Genomic DNA, 20,038 nt, shown 5'->3' with positions numbered 1-20,038 from the left:
ATGTACTCCAATTCTTGGAATTTTTGGATGGCTTTGAATGTATCGCTACACATTTGAACAAAATTTACAAATTTACAAACAAAACATTAACAAAATTTAATCCAATCCAAATCCAATCCAAATCCAATCCAAATCCAACCCAAATCCAATCCAAATCCAATCCAAATCCAATCCAACCAATCCAGTCCAGATCCAAATCAGTCCAAATCAGTCCAAATCCAATCCAAATCCAATCCAAGATCCAGTCCAAACCAATCAAATCCAATCCAAATCCAATCAGTCAAATCAGTCCAAACCAATCCAAATCAATCCAAATCCAATCCAAATCCAATCCAAATCCAGTCCGAATCCAATCCAGTCAATCAAATCCAATCCAAACCAATCCAAATCCAATCAAACCAATCCAAACCAATCAAATCAACCAACCAATCCAAACCAATCCAAGTCCAATCCAAACCAGTCCAGATCCAGTCCAAATCCAATCCAAACCAATCCAAATCCAATCCAAATCCAGTCCAAACCAATCCAAATCAATCAAATCAATCCAGATCAATCCAAATCCAGTCCAGGTCAATCAGATCCAATCCAAATCAATCAGTCCAGATCAAGTCAGGTCAGTCAGGTCAGATCCAGATCCAGTCAGGTCAGTCCAGATCCAGTCCAAGTCAGGTCAGGTCGGTCAGATCGGTCCAAGAGTCAGTCCAGATCCAGTCAGGTCAGTCCAGGTCAGTCAGGTCAGATCGGTCAGTCAAGTCCAGTCCAGGTCGGTCAGGTCAGTCCAGGTCAGTCCAGATCCAGTCAGATCGGTCCAGATCCAGTCCAGATCCAGTCGATCCAGTCAGATCCAGTCCAGGTCAGTCAGGTCAGTCCGGTCAGTCAGATCCAGTCCAGGTCAGTCAGTCAGTCAGATCCAGTCCAGATCCAGTCAGATCCAGTCAGGTCAGTCAGATCCAGGTCAAATCAGTCCAGATCCAGTCCAGATCCAGTCAGATCAGTCAGGTCAGTCAGATCCAGTCCAGATCCGGTCAGATCAGTCCAGGTCAGTCCAGATCCAGTCAGGTCAGTCCAGATCAGTCCAGATCCAGTCCAGGTCGATCCAGTCCAGGTCAGGTCCGGTCAAAGTCAGTCCAGATCCAGTCCAGATCGAGTCCAGATCCAGTCCAGGTCAATCAGATCAGTCCAGTCAGTCCAGATCCAGTCCAGATCGTCCAGATCAGTCCAGGTCAGTCAGGTCAGTCCAGATCAGTCAGATCCAGTCAGGTCAGTCAGATCAGTCAAGTCAGTCAAGATCCAGGTCCAGATCCAGTCCAGGTCCAGGTCAGATCGGTCAGTCCAAGGTCGGTCAGATCCAGGTCCAGATCCAGTCCAGTCAGTCAGGTCAGTCAGATCCAGTCCAGATCGGTCCAGATCCAGTCCAGGTCGATCCAGATCAGTCCAGATCAGTCCAGATCGGTCCAGATCGATCAGGTCAGTCGGTCCAGTCCAGGTCAGTCCAGGTCAGTCCAGGTCCAGGTCAGTCAGTCGGTCCAGATCCAGTCAGGTCAGTCCAGTCAGTCCAGGTCGATCAGGTTCCAGATCAGGTCAAGTCCAGGTCGGTCCAGGTCCAGTCCAGATCCAGTCAGATCAATTGATCAGTCCGATCAGTCCAAGTCAGTCCAGATCAGTCCAGGTCCAGTCGGTCAGGTCAGTCCAGATCCAGTCCAGATCCAGTCAGGTCCAGTCCAGATCAGGTCAGTCAGTCCAGGTCAGATCCAGGTCAGTCAGGTCGGTCAGTCCAGTCCAGGTCAGTCCAGGTCGATCCAGGTCAGTCCAGATCCAGTCCAAGATCAGTCGGTCCAGTCCAGATCCAGTCAGATCCAGGTCCCAGGTCAGGTCCAAGATCCAGTCCAGTCCAGTCAGGTCCAGTCCAGATCAGTCAGGTCAGTCAGTCCCAGTCAGGTCAGTCCAGATCCAGGTCAGATCGGTCAGATCCAGTCCAGATCCAGTCAGGTCCAGTCCAGATCCAGTCCAGGTCAGTCAGATCCAGTCAGGTCGATCAGTCAGGTCAGTCAAGATCAGTCCAGATCCAGTCCAGATCCAGTCAGATCCAGTCCAGGTCAGTCAGTCAGGTCAGTCCAGATCCAGTCCAGTCGATCGGTCCAGATCGGTCAGATCCAGTCCAGATTGATCAGTCCAGGTCAGTCAGGTCAGGTCGGTCAGTCCAGGTCCAGTCCAGATCAGTCCAGGTCCAGTCCAGATCCAGTCCAGGTCAGTCCAGGTCAGTCAGGTCCAGTCAGGTCAGTCCAGGTCAGTCCAGATCGGTCAGATCAGTCCAGGTCCAGTCAGGTCAGTCCAGGTCCAGTCCAGTCCAGATCCAGTCAGGTCGGAGTCAGATCAGTCAGTCAGTCAGATCCAGTCCGATCAGTCCAGGTCAGGTCAGATCCAGTCAGATCCAGTCCAGGTCAGTCCAGGTCAGGTCAGGTCAGTCCAGATCCAGTCAGAGTCAGTCCAGATCCAGTCCAGGTCAGTCCAGGTCAGTCAAGTCAATCGAGTCCAGATCCAGTCAGATCAGTCAAGTCAGTCCAGATCCAGTCAGGTCAGGTCCAGTCAGTCCAGGTCAGTCCAGATCAGTCAGATCCAGTCCAGATCCAGTCCAGATCCAGTCAGGTCAGTCAGGTCAGGTCAGTCAGTCCAGTCGATCGGTCCAGTCCAGATCGGTCAGATCCAGTCAGGTCCAGTCCAAGGTCAGTCCAGGTCAGTCCAGATCCAGTCAGGTCAGTCAGATCGGTCAGGTCAGTCCAGATCCAGTCCAGATCAGTCCAGATCCAGTCAGGTCAGATCAGTCAGGTCAGTCGAGTCGGTCCAGTCCAGGTCCAGTCCAGGTCAGTCCAGGTCAGTCAGGTCAGATCCAGTCAGTCCAGGTCCAGTCCAGTCAGTCCAGTCAGATCAGTCCAGGTCAGTCCAGATCAGTCAGGTCAGTCCAGATCAGTCCAAGGTCAGGTCCAGGTCAGTCCAGATCCGATCCAGTCAGGTCAGGTCAGTCCAGATCAGTCAGATCCAGTCCAGATCCAGTCCAGATCCAGTCCAAGTCAGTCAGTCAGGTCCAGTCAGTCCAGTCCAGGTCCGATCGTCCAGGTCAGTCCAGATCCAGTCAGGTCAGTCCAGATCCAGTCCAGGTCAGTCCAGTCAGTCAGGTCAGTCCAGATCAGTCCAGGTCAGTCCAGATCCAGTCCAGATCGGTCCAGGTCCAGTCCAGATCCAGTCAGGTCAGTCCAGATCCGGTCAGTCCAGTCAGGTCGGTCAGGTCCAGTCAGATCAGTCCAGGTCAGTCCAGGTCAGTCCAGATCCAGTCAGATCAGTCCAGATCAGTCAGGTCGGTCCAGATCCAGTCCAGGTCAGTCCAGTCAGTCAGAGTCAGTCCAGGTCAGTCAGATCCAGTCAGATCCAGTCCAGGTCGGTCCAGATCAGTCCAGATCCAGTCAGGTCAGTCCAGATCCAGTCCAGATCAGTCCAGGTCAGTCAGATCCAGTCGATCAGGTCCAGTCCAGATCAGGTCAGGTCGGTCAGATCCGGTCCAGGTCAGATCAGTCAGATCCAGTCCAGGTCCAGTCCAGATCGGTCATCAGTCAGATCCAGTCCAGGTCCAGTCCAGATCAGTCAGGTCAGTCCAGGTCAGATCAGGTCAGGTCAGATCCAGTCAGGTCAGTCAGGTCCAGGTCAGATCGAGTCCAGTCAGTCCAGGTCCGGTCCAGATCCAGGTCAGTCCAGGTCAGTCCAGGTCAGTCAGGTCCAGTCCAGGTCCAGTCCAGATCGGTCAGTCCAGGTCAGTCCAGATCCAGTCCAGTCAGTCCAGATCGGTCAGGTCAGTCCAGATCCAGTCCAGATCGGTCAGTCCAGTCAGGTCCAGATCAGTCCAGGTCAGTCCAGATCCAGTCCAGATCGGGTCAGTCCGATCCAGTCGATCCAGGTCAGTCAGGTCAGTCCAGATCAGTCAGGTCAGTCCAGGTCAGTCAGATCCAGTCCAGGTCGGTCAGAGTCAGTCCAGATCCAGTCAAGTCAGTCCAGATCGATCAGGTCAGTCCAGGTCAGTCCAGATCAGTCCAGATCCAGTCAGGTCCAGTCAGATCAGTCAATCCAGTCAATCCAGATCGGTCCAGTCCAGATCCAGTCCAGTCGGTCAAGGTCAGTCCAGGTCGGTCCAGATCCAGTCCAAGATCAGTCCAGGTCAGTTGATCCAGTCCAGATCAGTCCAGATCCAGTCCAGATCCAGTCCAGATCCAGTCAGATCGGTCAGATCAGTCAAGTCAGTCCAGATCCAGTCAGGTCAGTCCAGATCGGTCAGGTCAATTGATCAGTCAGGTCCAGTCAAGGTCAGTCCAGTCAGTCCAGATCCAGTCAGGTCAGTCCAGGTCAGTCAGGTCAGTCCAGATCGGTCAGGTCAGTCCAGGTCCAGTCAGGTCCAGTCCAGGTCAGTCCAGATCCAGTCCAGGTCAGTCCAGATCCAGTCCAGATCCAGTCCAGTCAGTCAGGTCAGTCAGATCCAGTCCAGATCAGTCCAGATCGGTCCAGATCCAGTCCAGGTCAGTCCAGATCCAGTCCAGATCCAGTCCAGGTCGAGTCCAAGTCAGTCGATCAGTCCAGGTCAGTCCAGGTCAGTCCAATCGATCCAGTCCAGTCAGTCCAGATCCAGTCCAGTCCAGTCCAGATCGGTCAGGTCAGTCAGGTCCAGTCAGTCGATCAGTCAGTCCAAGTCGGTCAGTCAGTCCAGGTCCAGATCCAGGTCCAGGTCGGTCCAGATCAGTCCAGGTCAGTCAGGTCAGTCAGGTCCAGTCCAGATCCAGTCCAGATCGGTCAAGATCCAGTCCAGGTCCAGTCCAGTCAGTCGGTCAGTCCGATCCAAGGTCCAGGTCAGTCCAGGTCCAGATCCAGTCAGGTCAGTCCAGGTCCAGTCCAGGTCAGTCCAGATCCAGTCGGTCCAGGTCCAGTCAGATCCAGATCGGTCCAGGTCAATCCAGTCCAGTCAGTCCGATCCAGTCCAGGTCAGTCCAGTCAGTCCAGTCAGTCAGTCCAGATCCAGTCCAGGTCAGGTCAGGTCCAGTCCAGGTCAGTCCAGATCCAGTCAGGTCAGTCCAGGTCAGTCCAGGTCAGTCCAGATCCAGTCCAGATCCAGTCCAGATCCAGTCCAGGTCAGTCCAGTCAGTCCAGGTCAGATCCAGATCAAGTCGGTCAGATCCAGTCAGGTCAGTCCAGATCCAGTCCAGATCAGGTCAGATCAGTCCAGGTCAGTCAGGTCAGTCCAGGTCCAGTCAGGTCCAGTCCAGATCCAGTCAGGTCAGTCAGATCCAGTCAGGTCAGGTCCAGTCCAGTCCAGGTCAGTCCAGATCCAGTCCAGGTCAGTCCAGTCCAGTCAGATCCAGTCAGGTCAGGTCCAGATCGGTCAGATCCAGTCCAGGTCAGGTCCAGGTCAGTCCAGATCAGGTCCGATCCAGTCCAGGTCAGTCAGTCCCAGATCCAGTCCAGATCGGTCCAGATCGGTCCAGGTCAGTCAGATCGGTCAGATCCAGTCCAGATCGGTCAGTCAGATCTGAGTCGATCCAGATCCGATCAGTCAGGTCCAGGTCAGTCCAGTCAGTCAGGTCAGTCAGTCAGTCCAGTCAGATCAGTCCAGATCGGTCAGTCAAATTCAGTCCAGATCAGTCAGGTCAGGTCAGATCGGTCCAGGTCAGTCCAGGTCAGATCAGTTAGATCGGTCAGGTCCAGTCAGATCCAGTCCAGGTCGATCAGTCAGTCCAGGTCAGTCAGGTCAGTCCAGGTCAGTCCAGATCCAGTCCAGGTCAGTCCAGGTCCAGGTCGGTCAGGTCAGTCCAGGTCAGTCAGGTCGGTCCAGGTCGGTCCAGTCAGTCCAGGTCAGTCAGGTCAGTCCAGTCAGTCAGGTCAGTCCAGATCCAGTCCAGGTCAGTCAGGTCAGTCCAGTCCAGTCAGTCGATCAGGTCAGTCCAGATCCAGTCAGTCCAGTCCAGATCCAGGTCCAGTTCGGTCAGTCAGGTCAGTCCAGATCCAGTCCAGGTCAGTCCAGATCCAGTCCAGATCCAGTCCAGATCCAGTCCAGGTCAGTCCAGATCCAGTCCAGATCCAGTCAGATCCAGTCAGGTCCAGTCCAAGTCAGTCCAGGTCAGTCCAGAGTCCAGTCCAGGTCAGTCAGATCAATCCAAGTCAGTCCAGATCCAGTCAAGATCCAGTCCAGGTCAGTCAGGTCAGTCCAGATCAGTCCAGGTCAGTCCAGATCAGTCCAGTCCAGTCCAGGTCAAGTCCAGGTCAGTCCAGATCCAGGTCAGGTCCAGTCCAGGTCAGATCCAGTCCAGGTCAGTCAGGTCAGTCCAGTCCAGTCCAGTCCAGATCCAGGTCAGTCAGGTCCAGTCCAGTCCAGTCAGTCCAGATCAGTCCAGGTCCAGTCAGATCGGTCCAGATCCAGTCAGGTCAGTCCAGGTCAGTCCAGGTCAGTCCAGTCCAGATCCAGGTCCAGGTCCAGGTCCAGTCAGATCGGTCAGGTCAGTCCAGATCCAGTCCAGGTCAGTCAGGTCAGTCCAGATCCAGTCAGTCAGTCAGTCCAGGTCGGTCCAGGTCAGTCAGGTCAGTCCAGATCCAGTCCAGAGTCAGTCCAGATCCAGTCAGATCCAGTCCAGATCAGTCCAGTCAGTCAGATCAGTCAGGTCAGTCCAGGTCAGTCCAGATCCAGTCCAGGTCAGTCAGGTCAGTCAGGTCAGTCCAGATCCAGTCCAGATCAGTCAGGTCAGTCCAGGTCAGTCCAGGTCCAGTCCAGATCCAGTCCAGGTCAGTCCAGGTCAGATCCAGTCCAGATCAGTCAGGTCAGTCCAGATCCAGTCCAGGTCAGTCCAGATCAGTCCAGTCAGTCCAGATCCAGTCCAGATCCCGGTCCAGTCAGTCAGAGTCGTCAGTCAGATCCCGGTCCAGATCCAGATTCAGTCAGGTCCAGTCCAAGGTCAGTCAGTCAGGTCCAGATCAGTCAGGTCAGTCAGTCCAGTCAGTCCAGTCCAGGTCAGATCGGTCCAGGTCCAGTCCAGATCCAGTCCCAGGTCCAGTCCAGATCAGTCCAGTCAGTCAGGTCCAGTCCAGATCCAGTCCAGTCCAGTCCAGATCAGTCAGGTCCAGTCAGGTCGGTCCAGATCAGTCCAGGTCCAGTCAGGTCCAGTCCAGATCCAGTCCAGGTCAGTCCAGATCCAGTCCAGTCCAGTCAGGTCAGTCCAGGTCCAGTCAGATCCGGTCCAGGTCAGATCCAGTCCAGGTCAGGTCAGTCCAGGTCAGTCAGATCAGGTCAGATCAGTCGGTCCAGTCCAGGTCAGATCCAGTCAGGTCCAGGTCCAGATCAGTCCAGATCCAGTCCAGGTCAGTCCAGATCCAGTCAGGTCCAGTCCAGTCAGTCAGATCCAGTCCAGATCAGTCCAGTCAGTCAGATCAGTCCAGTCCAGATCCCGGTCCAGATCAGTCCAGAATTCCAGTCGGTCAGATCAAGTCGGTCAGTCAGATTCAGATCGATCCAGGTCAGTCCAGAATCCAGTCCAGATCAGTCAGATCCAGTCCAGGTCCAGTCCAGGTCAGTCAGGTCAGTCAGGTCAGTCCAGGTCAGTCCAGATCCAGTCAGATCAGTCAGTCCAGGTCAGTCCAGGTCCAGTCAGTCGGTCAGAGTCGGTCAGGTCAGTCCAGATCCAGTCCAGATCCAGTCCAGATCAGTCAGATCCAGTCCAGGTCAGTCCAGATCCAGTCCAGGTCAGTCCAGATCCAGTCCAGGTCAGTCCAGGTCAGTCAGTCAGTCCAGTCAGTCAGTCAGGTCAGGTCAGATCCAGTCCAAGTCAGTCCAGATCCAGTCAGTCAGTCAGTCCAGTCCAGATCAGTCAGATCAGTCCAGGTCGGTCCAGATCCAGTCAGATCCAGTCAGGTCAGTCCAGGTCAGTCCAGGTCAGTCAGGTCCAGTCAGGTCAGTCCAGGTCAGGTCCAGATCAGTCCAGATCGGTCAGTCCAGTCCAGAGTCAGTCAGGTCCAGTCCAGGTCAGTCCAGGTCCAGATCCAGTCCAGGTCCAGTCAGTCCAGTCCAGGTCAGTCCAGGTCGGTCAGGTCCAGTCAGGTCCAGTCCAGATCAGTCCAGGTCAGGTCAGTCCGATTCAGTCCAGGTCAGATCAGAGTCAGTCCAGATCCAGTCCAGGTCAGTCCAAGTCCAGTCCAGGTCAGTCGATCCAGATCCAGTCAGGTCAGTCAGGTCCAGTCCAGATCCAGTCAGATCAGTCCAAGTCGAGTCCAGATCCAGTCCAAGATCCAGTCAGTCCAGGTCCAGAGTCAGTCCAGATCAGTCAGATCAGTCCAGATCCAGTCGGTCAGTCAGTCCAGATCCAGTCCAGATCCAGTCAGGTCCAGTCCAGGTCCAGTCCAGATCCAGTCCAGGTCAGTCCAGATCGGTCCAGATCAGTCAGATCCAGTCAGGTCAGTCCAATCCAGTCCAGGTCAGTCCAGATCCAGTCAGGTCAGTCAGGTCCAGTCCAGATCCAGTCCAGGTCAGTCCAGGTCAGTCCAGTCGGTCAGGTCAGTCAGGTCAGTCCAGATCCAGTCCAGGTCAGTCCAGATCCAGTCCAGGTCAGTCCAGGTCAGATCCAGATCAGTCCAGTCCAGTCAGATCCAGTCAGTCAGTCAGATCAGTCAGTCCAGATCAGTCCAGATCCAGTCCAGATCGGTCCAGATCAGTCAGATCCAGTCAGGTCCAGTCCAGATCCAGTCAGATCCAGTCAAGATCAGTCAGATCCAGGTCAGTCCAGGTCAGTCAGGTCAGTCCAGATCCAGTCCAGGTCAGTCCAGATCCAGTCAGGTCAGTCCAGATCCGGTCCAGATCCAGTCCAGATCGGTCAGTCAGTCAGATCCAGTCAGATCAGTCCAGATCCAGTCCAGATCGAGTCCAGATCAGTCAGTCCAGGTCCAGTCAGGTCAGTCCAGATCAGTCAGGTCGATCCAGGTCCAGTCAGTCAGTCAGGTCAGTCAAGTCAGTCCAGATCCAGTCAGTCAGTCAGGTCAGTCAGGTCAGTCAAGATCCAGTCCAGATCCAGTCCAGATCCAGTCCAGATCCAGTCCAGATCAGTCCAGATCCAGTCCAGGTCAGTCAGGTCAGTCCAGGTCAGTCAGGTCAGTCCAGATCAGTCAGATCCAGTCCAGATCAGTCAGGTCGGTCCAGGTCGAGTCCAGTCAGGTCAGTCCAGGTCAGTCCAGATCCAGTCCAGGTCAGTCAGGTCAGTCCAGGTCAGTCCAGATCCAGTCCAGATCAGTCAGATCCAGTCAGGTCAGTCCAGGTCCAGTCCAGGTCAGTCCAGATCCAGTCCAAGGTCCAGTCCAGGTCGGTCCAGTCAGATCCAGGTCCAGATCCAGTCCAGGTCAGTCGATCCAGTCAGATCCAGTCCAGATCGGTCAGATCAGTCCAGATCCAGTCCAGGTCAGTCCAGATCAGTCAGATCCAAGTCAGTCCAGTCAGTCCAGATCCAGTCCAGGTCCAGTCCAGGTCAGTCCAGGTCAGTCAGGTCCAGAGTCAGTCCAGATCCAGTCAGGTCAGTCCAGATCAGTCAGATCCAGTCCAGGTCCAGTCCAGATCAGTCAGGTCAGTCCAGGTCCAGTCCAGATCCAGTCAGGTCAGTCCAGGTCAGTCAGTCCAGTCCAGTCAGATCCAGGTCAGTCCAGGTCAGATCCAGTCCAGATCAGTCAGATCCAGTCCAGATCCAGTCCAGATCCAGTCCAGATCCAGTCCAGATCCAGTCCAGATCAGTCAGTCAGATCCAGTCCAGATCCAGTCCAGGTCAGTCCAGGTCAGTCCAGATCCAGTCCAGGTCAGTCCAGATCCAGTCCAGTCAGGTCAGATCAGTCCAGATCAGTCCAGTCAGGTCAGTCCAGGTCAGTCCAGGTCAGTCCAGGTCCAGTCCAGATCCAGTCAGGTCAGTCCAGTCCAGTCAGATCCAGATCCAGTCCAGGTCAGTCCAGTCCAGTCCAGTCAGGTCAGTCAGATCCAGTCCAGATCCAGTCGGTCAGTCCAGATCAGTCAGTCAGTCAGATCCAGGTCAGTCAAGTCCAGTCAGATCAGTCAGGTCCGGTCAGGTCGGTCAGGTCAGTCCAGGTCAGTCAGTCCAAGGTCGGAGTCAGGTCAGTCCAGATCCAGTCCAGGTCCAGTCCAGGTCCAGTCAGATCAGTCCAGTCGGTCAGGTCGGTCCAGTCCAGTCAGATCCAGTCCAGGTCAGTCCAGATCCAGTCCAGATCAGTCAGATCAGTCCAGTCAGTCCAGGTCAGATCCAGTCAGTCAGTCAGATCCAGTCCAGGTCAGTCCAGATCCAGTCAGGTCAGTCCAGATCCAGTCCAGGTCAGTCAGGTCAGTCAGTCCAGTCAGATCCAGTCCAGGTCAGTCAGATCCAGTCAGATCCAGTCCAGTCAGTCAGATCAGTCCAGATCCAGTCCAGGTCAGTCCAGGTCCAGTCCAGATCCAGTCAGATCCAGTCCAGATCCAGTCCAGATCGATCAGTCCAGATCCAGTCAGATCAGTCCAGGTCAGTCCAGATCCAGTCCCAGTCAGTCAGGTCAGTCCAGATCAGTCCAGATCCAGTCAGGTCAGTCCAGATCCAGTCCAGTCAGTCCAGATCCAGTCCAGATCAGTCCAGATCCAGTCCAGGTCAGTCCAGATCCAGTCCAGATCCAGTCAGGTCAGTCCAGATCCAGTCCAGAGTCAGTCAGATCCAGTCCAGGTCCAGTCAGGTCAGAGTCGGTCCAGATCAGTCCAGATCCAGTCCAGGTCAGTCCAGGTCGGTCCAGATCCAGTCCAGATCCAGGTCAGTCCAGTCAGATCAGGTCCAGGTCAGTCCAGGTCGGTCAGGTCAGTCCAGGTCCAGTCCAGGTCGGTCAGATCCAGTCAGATCGGTCAGGTCAGTCCAGATCCAGTCCAGGTCAGTCCAGGTCAGTCCAGATCCAGGTCAGTCAGGTCCAGATCGGTCCAGTCAGTCAGGTCAGTCCAGATCCAGTCAGGTCAGTCGGTCAGATCCAGTCAGTCAGTCCAGATCCAGTCCAGGTCGGTCAGTCCAGTCAGTCAGTCAGGTCCAAGGTCAGTCCAGAGTCGGTCCAGATCCAGTCAGATCCAGTCCAGATCAGTCCAGGTCGGTCCAGATCCAGTCAAGTCAGTCAGTCAGTCAGTCCCAGTCCAGGTCAGTCCAGGTCGGTCCAGGTCAGTCCAGTCAGTCAGATCAGTCAGATCCAGTCCAGATCCAGTCCAGGTCAGTCCAGATCCAGTCAGATCAGTCCAGATCCAGTCCAGGTCGGTCAGGTCCAGTCCAGATCCAGTCAGGTCAGTCCAGATCGGTCCAGATCCAGTCCAGGTCAGTCCAGATCAGTCGAGTCAGTCCAGGTCAGTCCAGGTCAGTCCAGATCGATCAGATCCAGTCCAGATCCAGTCCAGAGTCAGTCCAGATCCAGTCAGATCGGTCAGATCAGTCAGGTCCAGTCAGATCCAGTCCAGGTCAGTCCAGATCCAGTCAAGTCAGTCAGGTCAGTCGGTCAAGTCCGGTCAGTCCAGGTCAGTCCAGGTCAGTCCAGATCAGTCCAGGTCCAGTCAGGTCAAGATCCAGTCCAGTCAGTCCAGATCCAGTCCAGGTCAGTCCAAGATCCAGTCAGGTCAGTCCAGGTCAGTCCAGATCCAGTCCAGATCAGTCCAGATCCAGTCCAGGTCAGTCCAGATCCAGTCAAGTCCAGTCCAGGTCGGTCAGATCAGTCCAGATCCAGTCCAGGTCAGTCAGGTCAGTCCAGGTCAGTCCAGGTCAGTCCAGATCCAGTCCAGGTCAGTCCAGTCAGTCAAGATCCAGTCCAAGTCCAGTCCAGGTCCAGTCCAGATCCAGTCAGATCCAGTCAGGTCAGTCCAGGTCAGTCAGGTCAGTCCAGATCCAGTCAGGTCAGTCAGGAAGTCCAGGTCAGTCAGGTCAGTCCAGATCCAGTCCAGATCAGTCCAGATCAGTCAGAGTCCAGTCCAGATCCAGTCAGGTCAGTCCAGGTCAGTCGGTCAGTCAGGTCCAGATCCAGTCCAGATCGATCAGGTCAGTCCAGAGTCAGTCAGGTCAGTCAAGATCCAGTCCAGGTCAGTCCAGGTCAGTCCAGAGTCAGTCAGGTCAGTCCAGTCCAGGTCGGTCCAGATCCAGTCCAGATCAGTCAAGTCGGTCCAGGTCAGTCCAGTCAGGTCAGATCCAGTCCAGATCCAGTCCAGATCGGTCCAGATCCAGTCAAGTCAGTCCAGGTCAGTCCAGATCAGTCCAGATCCAGTCCAGATCCAGTCAGATCAGTCCAAGTCCAGTCCAGGTCCAGGTCAGATCCAGTCCAGATCCAGTCCAGATACAGTCCAGATCAGTCCAGGTCAGGTCAAGATCAGTCCAGATCAGTCCAGATCTGATCCAGATCCGGTCCAGATCTGATCCAGGTCAGTCAGATCCAGGTCAGATCCAATCTAGGTCCAGTCCAGGTCCAGATCCAGGTCAGGTCAGATCGGTCAGGTCAGTCGGTCTAAGATCCCAGGTCGATCCAGATCGGTCAGATCAGTCCAGGTCAGTCCAGATCCAGTCCAGGTTCAGTCCAGGTCCAGTCCAGGTCAGGTCAGATCCAGTCAGGTCGGTCCAGGTCAGTCAGGTCAGTCCAGGTCAGGTCAGATCGGTCAGAGTCGGTCAGGTCAGTCAGAAGTCCAGGTCAGTCCAGGTCAGTCCAGATCCAGTCCAGGTCAGTCCAGATCAGTCAGGTCAGTCAGGTCAGTCCAGATCCAGTCCAGATCGATCCAGATCCAGTCAGGTCAGTCCAGATCAGTCCAAGTCAGTCCAAGTCAGTCAGATCAGTCAGTCCAGAGTCAGTCAAGTCGGTCCAGTCCGGGTCAGTCAGTCAGTCGAGTCCAGTCAGGTCAGTCCAGGAGTCAGTCAGATCAGTCCAGATCGGTCCAGTCGATCCAGATCCAGTCCAGTCAGTCCAGTCAGATCCAGTCAAGTCAGATCCAGATCGGTCAGATCAATCCCAGGTCAGTCAAATGCCAATTCAAAACCAAGTCGAAATCTCATCCCAATTCAATCCAAATCCAATCCAAATTTAGTCCAAATCAAATCCAATCCAAATTCAAGTACAATTCAAATCCAATCCAAATCTAGCCAAATCCACTGAAAAACTAATTAAAATTTAATTTAAATCAATCTGAATCTATTGCAAATCCAATCCAAGCCCAATCCAAATCCAACCCAAACCAAATCCAATCCAACACAAATCTTGCCAATTTAATTACTTATTAAAATCTCATCTTCATCCAATCCAAATTTAATATGAATCTACTGCAAATCCAATCCGAGTCCAATGAAGTCCAAATTTAATCCAAATCTCAATTCAAATCCAGATCCAATGGAAATCTCACCCCAATTCAAAACAAATCTAATCCCAATCAAGTTCAAGTCCAATGAAGATCTCTAAATCCAACAGCGAGATTCAAATTGAAAATCCGTCTTTAAATATAATTTTGTTAGAACATATTTTCTAATTCAGTATCAAATTTTAATCTTTTTAAATGTTTTTTTTTTTGCAAATACAAGGAAACATTCGCTAATTCGTTTTTTTCTAGTTGGGGGTTCGCTAATTGAGGCGAAACCCAATTAAAAGCAGCTAAACGTCAGAATGTGATTTTAAAAACGCGTTGACGTTTTATTTCCATGTTTGGCGGGATCGATATTTTCTGGCGCGTAAAATTTTCCTTTGTTCAATGTAAAAAGTAAACAACATTGACGCTTGTCAAAACCCCCCAATTAGCGAACGGCATTCGCTAATTGGAGTGAGGTCATACCCCAATTAGCAAACTATCACTGTATCTGTCACCCGGCCTACTCCACTGCCCTTCCGTTAGGAAGCCTATCGGAGACGCTAGCTATCTTTGTTGTTGTTCTCATTGTGCTCTCTTTTTTGCACTTGATTACTGAATAAGTTCTGCCCTTTTTCTTTTTAAAGCCACGATTTGTGCAATTATATTTGCAGTGGTTCAAGTGCCACTCGGCTTATTATAAATTATAATTTTTAAACAAATTTGACTAATTTGCAATTGTGTGCTCCGCTACTGATTTTATACAGATTACACTCAACAACACTTGGACAATGTTTCAAAACACGCAAATAGCCCCAAACCTCCCATCGTTACCCGAGTGACCCAAATGCTCGATCACTTAAGATCACCGCGACCTCCCGAGGTTTAAATAATAATTCAAATCGCTCCCATCATTAGCATTAACGCACTTCGCATTCATCCGCCATCCGCCCTAATTGCCGTATTTGTAAACATCCCAAATCGGCGCACAATTGAGCCCGATTTGAATTGCGTTCGCGTCAACCCTATTTCACGCTCGACTGGCCATGCACGTCACGTTGTTGTGGTACCAATTCCTTCTTATTGGCGTCGTCCCACAGAACACAAAGAACACCGCCACCGCCAAACACCACTCCCTAAACTCTCCCGACGAGATTGTTGCCATTGTGTGAGCTGCCTACTACTGGTGCGGTGGTAGCACTGTCTGCCTACCGAGAAGGGAACATCACATCGTTCGGTCAAGGTCATCACGAAGCTACAGGAAATGAGCAGCAAATCCAATTACCAGCTCAATAGTAATCTCTCTGACTCTTCTGTCACCTCCACATAGGCGTACGATCGCACCTGAAGTTCAAATAAACATCAATCAAATGGTCGTCGCGATCGAGTGGCTACCTACCGTTTGGATACGAATTTTGATCAAACCAATATGGGTTCTTGGGGTAATTTTCATCTTGAGGTTCGTATTAAAGTATTATAAGCACCTAGCACGAAACAAATTGTTTTAAAATCACAGTCCATGAGTGTTCAAATTCGGGGTTCGATGACCCAGAACGGCTAGTCAAGACATAAATAATGATGTTTGCGAAAAAGGAAGTTCTTTCCAGGATGTTTGACGGTGAGAATCTTTTGGACCTTTGTTGAAATTTCGAAATGAGTGGAACGGGAAGCAAAACTTTCGGAAAAGGGCAAGACTACCACGCATTACCCATTTGCCACGCACCATTCGCGATCATCTTCGAACTGGCTAGGGGAACCAAGAGGCGTGGATCACTCAGGCGATCAACTAAATACGGCTTCAAGCTCAAACGCACAGGTGCTTCGTTTGATAGGCACGTTATTCGCTTCCATTCTAGCTTGTATAGCGTTTGGTGGTGAATCATGGCACTTAAATGATCGTTAGAATCACCGAGACTGTTTTTATCGTTCATTGGAATTTATGACGTACCTACGCGCTGATTTAGTCATTTTATGTAGCAACTAATTGGTAACCAGCAATTGAAATTATAAAAAAAGCTTGGTGATGGTAATGTCTCTATAAGAATTTAAAATAAATTAGAAAATAAATAAGAAATTAAAACATTTTTTTCTCAGAACATAGTATGTGATTCAAAATAAGATTTTTCCACTCTTTTATGCTTAAAAAATGACATTTGCTATTTCAGCATATATTTTTAATTTTAGACTAATTTGATTATAATTTGACTGAGCACAAGCAGTTTGGATAATATTTTGGTTTAACATGAGGCAAACCTGCTTAAGTCGAATAGATCCAAACCGAAGAGCAATTCTACCCCCAGCATGATCAGGCAAAAGTGAAAACAATTTCGTTCAAGGTGAACGTCCTTTGCGCAGACTCTAGAGCAAGGGACCTGCCGGCACCTCCTGGTCGCCGCATATTCTACCAGCATCCATGCATCGCAACCTTTAGAGAACCTAAAGCATGGCACTTTCCACAAAAGGGAATCCACATCTCGTCGGGTAGGTTCAGTCCGCGCAAGCGCATTGCATAATCGCCCGGTTCAAGTTGATCTACCATTGAGGCCACCGCTCGACCGCCGGCCGCGACCAAACTGGGAGGGGGTGATGTACCCGTAAAAGGAAAGAAGGTGCAAGAAATGCGACTGATGTGGTGTCGGCTACCATCGCAGAATACGGCTCAACGAGAGAGCTCGTAAATCTTGTGTGAGAACCTTGCTCGAGGGGTCCCAAATGATTGTTTTGTCAAGCCACCATTCATAATTGTTTGCGATCCGCGCCAGGGATTAAATGCTTGCGGCCGGCCGAACAAAGACCTGAAGGCGCAACCGTCAACTGTGGCGCACTGTCTCGGACGGAGGATTCTTCGATATTCTGTGAGCTGATCGAAATTTAGGTTGATGGTAATTGGCCCGGTGCCATATTAGTCCAGAGCAAGTTTACGCAAAAGTCGAGGGCAGGTTCTTTCGCGACGATCGGGCAGTCTGTCGTGGCGAGATTATGGTGATTAATTGTGGGGTGCCAAGTTAAATTGGATCACTTTTGCTGAAGGGTCGATAGTCGCCATTTTGCATCAATTCGAACGAGCTGAGTTGATTGGCGCAAATACGTGCGACCGATTCTGCCTTTGACGGAAAATTAATTTATTAAATAAATCAGCACCCGTAGGGGGTGATTTCACTATGGCCCGGCCAAGGTCCAACCAGTCATGGCTCGCTCGGTTGTCGGTGGGAAATTGGAGCTTGATTTTACGATGCTAAATAACACAAACCAGCGAGCTATTGTTGAACTTCTTCGCCAGTTCTAGTCTCCTATTGAAGCGAAACACGCCCACGATTTCCTTTGCGTGGTTTAGAACCAAAAGCGTGCTGGAGGCGCTACTTAATTACAAACCCTTAAAGCATTGTTAATAGTATTATTTATTAGATTCTAACTCGGAGACAATAAAACTTGCCGGGCTGTTCGCGAGCCTATCGTTTACTACGGTACTAATGGTTTTATCCGATAATTTATTGAGAATGTCGTGCACTTCTATTTAGAATCGATTCACAATAGCGGGAGCCAGATGATTTTTTCCCCTAATTTTAATAATAAATAAGCAAAAAAAAATAGTTTGTGTCAAATGGACAAAGGAATTTCAAAAGCATTCAAACATCTGAAGGCGAATTTCACAGACCATAGATAATTTTTAAAATGTATTTTCAGTAGCTTCAAGATGAAATGCATTTGGTGTCCCTTCTTTTCGTACCAAAACATGTCTGTCAGGCAATCAACGTTCAAAATCGTGAAATTTGAACTGAATCTGAATTGCCGCTCGTTTGTATCGACAAATCAATTACACGCTCATCAAGCCAGCCAGCAGTCGTGGCGAGATTCGATCAGTAGACTTTTTACATAATATTAATAATACAGTAACATGCCGCCCTCCGCGTAGCGTTTTCTCTCGTTTGGAGAATGCTATATTAGCATAAATACATTTAGTGGTACGGCAGCAACTCATTGACAGAAATTATGTCACTTTATAAGCGATTTTCCCCGGTTTATGCTCACCTCGAACGGCACACAGTCATCATTGCGCGCCGAGCCGATCCCATCTTTTCTCATCATGCTCAAAATCCTCACTGTGTAACATTACCCGTTCGCTAACGCAATGCACGATGGCAAGAAGCGCAGCAAATGTTCATAAAATATGCAAGGTTTTTTTTTTCTTGGGGACCACGGAGCAAGGCTTTGCGCATGGTTTTGCAATAACTCAATGACCCCCCGGAGGGTGATTTCGGGTTTGTTCTTTCGCATACGTACATAGTGATCATGCTTCGTGCACTCGACACACAGGCTGCTACTTGCGGTAATGAATATGATTATGAGTGACAAGTGAGCCGGCTGACGATCAAAGATTTAGTTGAGGTGCATCGACGAGTCGATATCGTGAAACATTCTAATTATCGAAAGGACGATTAAATTGGGCTGCGATGTAAATTAGATGTACATATGTTTGCATGTAGGTGTCCACCATACCGGCTTGAGTCTTGCTCTGCATACGGTTCCACCTAACAGTACAGTCGAATTTAATTACAATACTGCTTTCAGTGCACTGCTGTATGAAGGGCCGAAAAGGTGGTGGTGGACCCGTAAGCAAAACACTTATGTGAGATTACAATGAAGTAATGTAATGAATTAGTAATGAATTCGACATATTTGGAGCTGGAAATTGAAGATTCCCCTTGCGTGTATCGACATTTCTGTGGCGTTAATTAAATTGGTTTTAATCGTTTTGATCGTGGCTTTATTTATTTTTGTTTTATTATGTTTCGAATGACAAATAATTCTTGATTTGCAAGTTTGTTACAATTTTGTTATCTCGTATCAATTCATTGAATAACATCTAACGTTTTAATCAAATGTGTACTGTAGTCATAACATTCCGAAAAGATAAAATTAACATATTTTATGCATATGAATTTAATTAAACATTACTTCCAAAAAAATTTGATTTATGAGCATTCCTATGATTTCATTTTCTTTTTTTCTATATTTGCAGGTTTCGCCTAGATACATTCACAAACCAGATCCTGGATCCAAAAGGTAGGGTTTGAACAAAGTTTCAGAATGTTGGTCAAAATATTGAGCGTTCGAATGAGTGTTTACAATTCATTCTAGTCGTTTTAGAAAGATCGAGATTCGTCAAGACTTCCTAAGAAGAAAGCATTCTTTATTTTACTCTTGATGAAGGAAATAACATGATGAAGGTAATGAATATCAAACGATCTTTAAAACCTCTAGGCTGCATAGCCATCGAAACAATTCAAAAATTCTCCTTCTTGCGAAATATAATTGACTTTCGGCGTGCGCGCTCAAAATGGTAGGGGAAAGTGAGCAGACTTGATCCTCGATTACTAAGAACCAAAATAGTTTTGTTCTAGCGTATTTTTTAGTATAGATCCCTCAGTGGCGTAGCCAGAAAATTGGTCTGGGGGTTTTCTGAACATTTTTTTCGAATTCTAAAAGTTTTGTCTCTGGGGGGGGGGTAATGTCCAAAACCACCCCCGTGGCTACGTCACTGGATCCCCTAGTCAAAGAATAATTATTTAGGGAACTGTTCCATTTTCCATCTCACTGAACATATATTCATCTCATGCTCATCTCAAAACAAAGAAATACAGCACTTATCTCGTTGCTCCATTTTGCTAACACGCGTGCTCACTGGTGAAAAAATCACAAATATAAGAAACCAACAAAATTCATTTTCTTTCTTTCTCCTACTTTGTTTGATGGGATGGAAATAGGAGCTATGGGATGAAGTGCCAAACCGTTCCCTTAGAGACTTATTTTGGGTGCTTTTCATGCTTGCTATTTGTAAATTTTTGAAAAAATGGTTTAAAACTGGGTTTGTTTGTTAACATACAACAACTGTAACTGCTATTTCGCAGTAATAGCAGTTACAGTTGTTGTATGTTAACAAACAAACCCAGTTTCAAACATTTTATTCATAAATTTACAAATAGCAAGCATGAAAAGCACCCTGTCCACCACTGATCGAACGTGGTTTACAATAATTTACGATAGACGATAGACTATACAACCCTTGAAAAAGGCCACAACCCATCGGCCGAAACGTCGGGCAAGTAAATAAACCATCGTTTTGATACTTCAAACTGAGAAAGCCATCCTCCGAACAGTACATCTTATCCAGTCGAAAAACACCCTTCCAGTATTTTTTAAATAGAAATAAATCTTCAGTAGAAAAATAATATGTTTGGCTAATATTTGGCCTAACCATAACTGTCCGGTCCGGTGGAGGAGAAGGACGCAGTGCGGGCGGTCGCGCTGCAGCAAGGTACCCGGCAGAACGTGGAACGTTATAGACGGAAGCGGAGACAGCAGACCCGCCTTTTTCAGGAGAAGAAACGGCGCCTGGAAGAAGCGGAGTGCGAGGAGATGGAACAGCTGTGCCGTTCTCAAGAAACACGCAAGTTCTACCAGAAGCTCAACGCATCCCGCAAAGGCTTCGTGCCGCGAGCCGAAATGTGCCGCGATAAGGATAGGAGCATCTTGACGGACGAACGTGTGGTGATCGAAAGGTGGAAGCAGCACTACGAGGAACATCTGAATGGCTCTGAGAGTACAGGCAGTGAAAGTCAAGGCAGCGGAGGAGATGACTACGTCAGTTCAGCGGACGATGGAAGC

At 50.0% G+C, this 20,038-nt stretch overlaps 1 protein-coding gene across 2 annotated transcripts in view; it reads left to right on the top strand.

The window, feature by feature from the left end:
• LOC134227089 (uncharacterized) overlaps window positions 1-20,038 on the top strand; it is a 161,580-nt gene that overhangs the window by 50,057 nt on the left and 91,485 nt on the right. For both annotated transcript variants that reach the window (XM_062708332.1, XM_062708331.1), the window contains exon 2: window positions 18,393-18,436. The gene's annotated coding sequence lies outside the window, so the exon portion shown is untranslated. The remainder of the gene's footprint in view (window positions 1-18,392; window positions 18,437-20,038) is intronic.

The sequence above is a fragment of the Armigeres subalbatus genome, chromosome 3, assembly GCF_024139115.2.
Source record: "Armigeres subalbatus isolate Guangzhou_Male chromosome 3, GZ_Asu_2, whole genome shotgun sequence".
Lineage (NCBI taxonomy): Eukaryota > Metazoa > Arthropoda > Insecta > Diptera > Culicidae > Armigeres > Armigeres subalbatus.
Note: the sequence above shows the minus strand (reverse complement) of the source record. Positions and strands in the feature narration are given on the sequence as shown.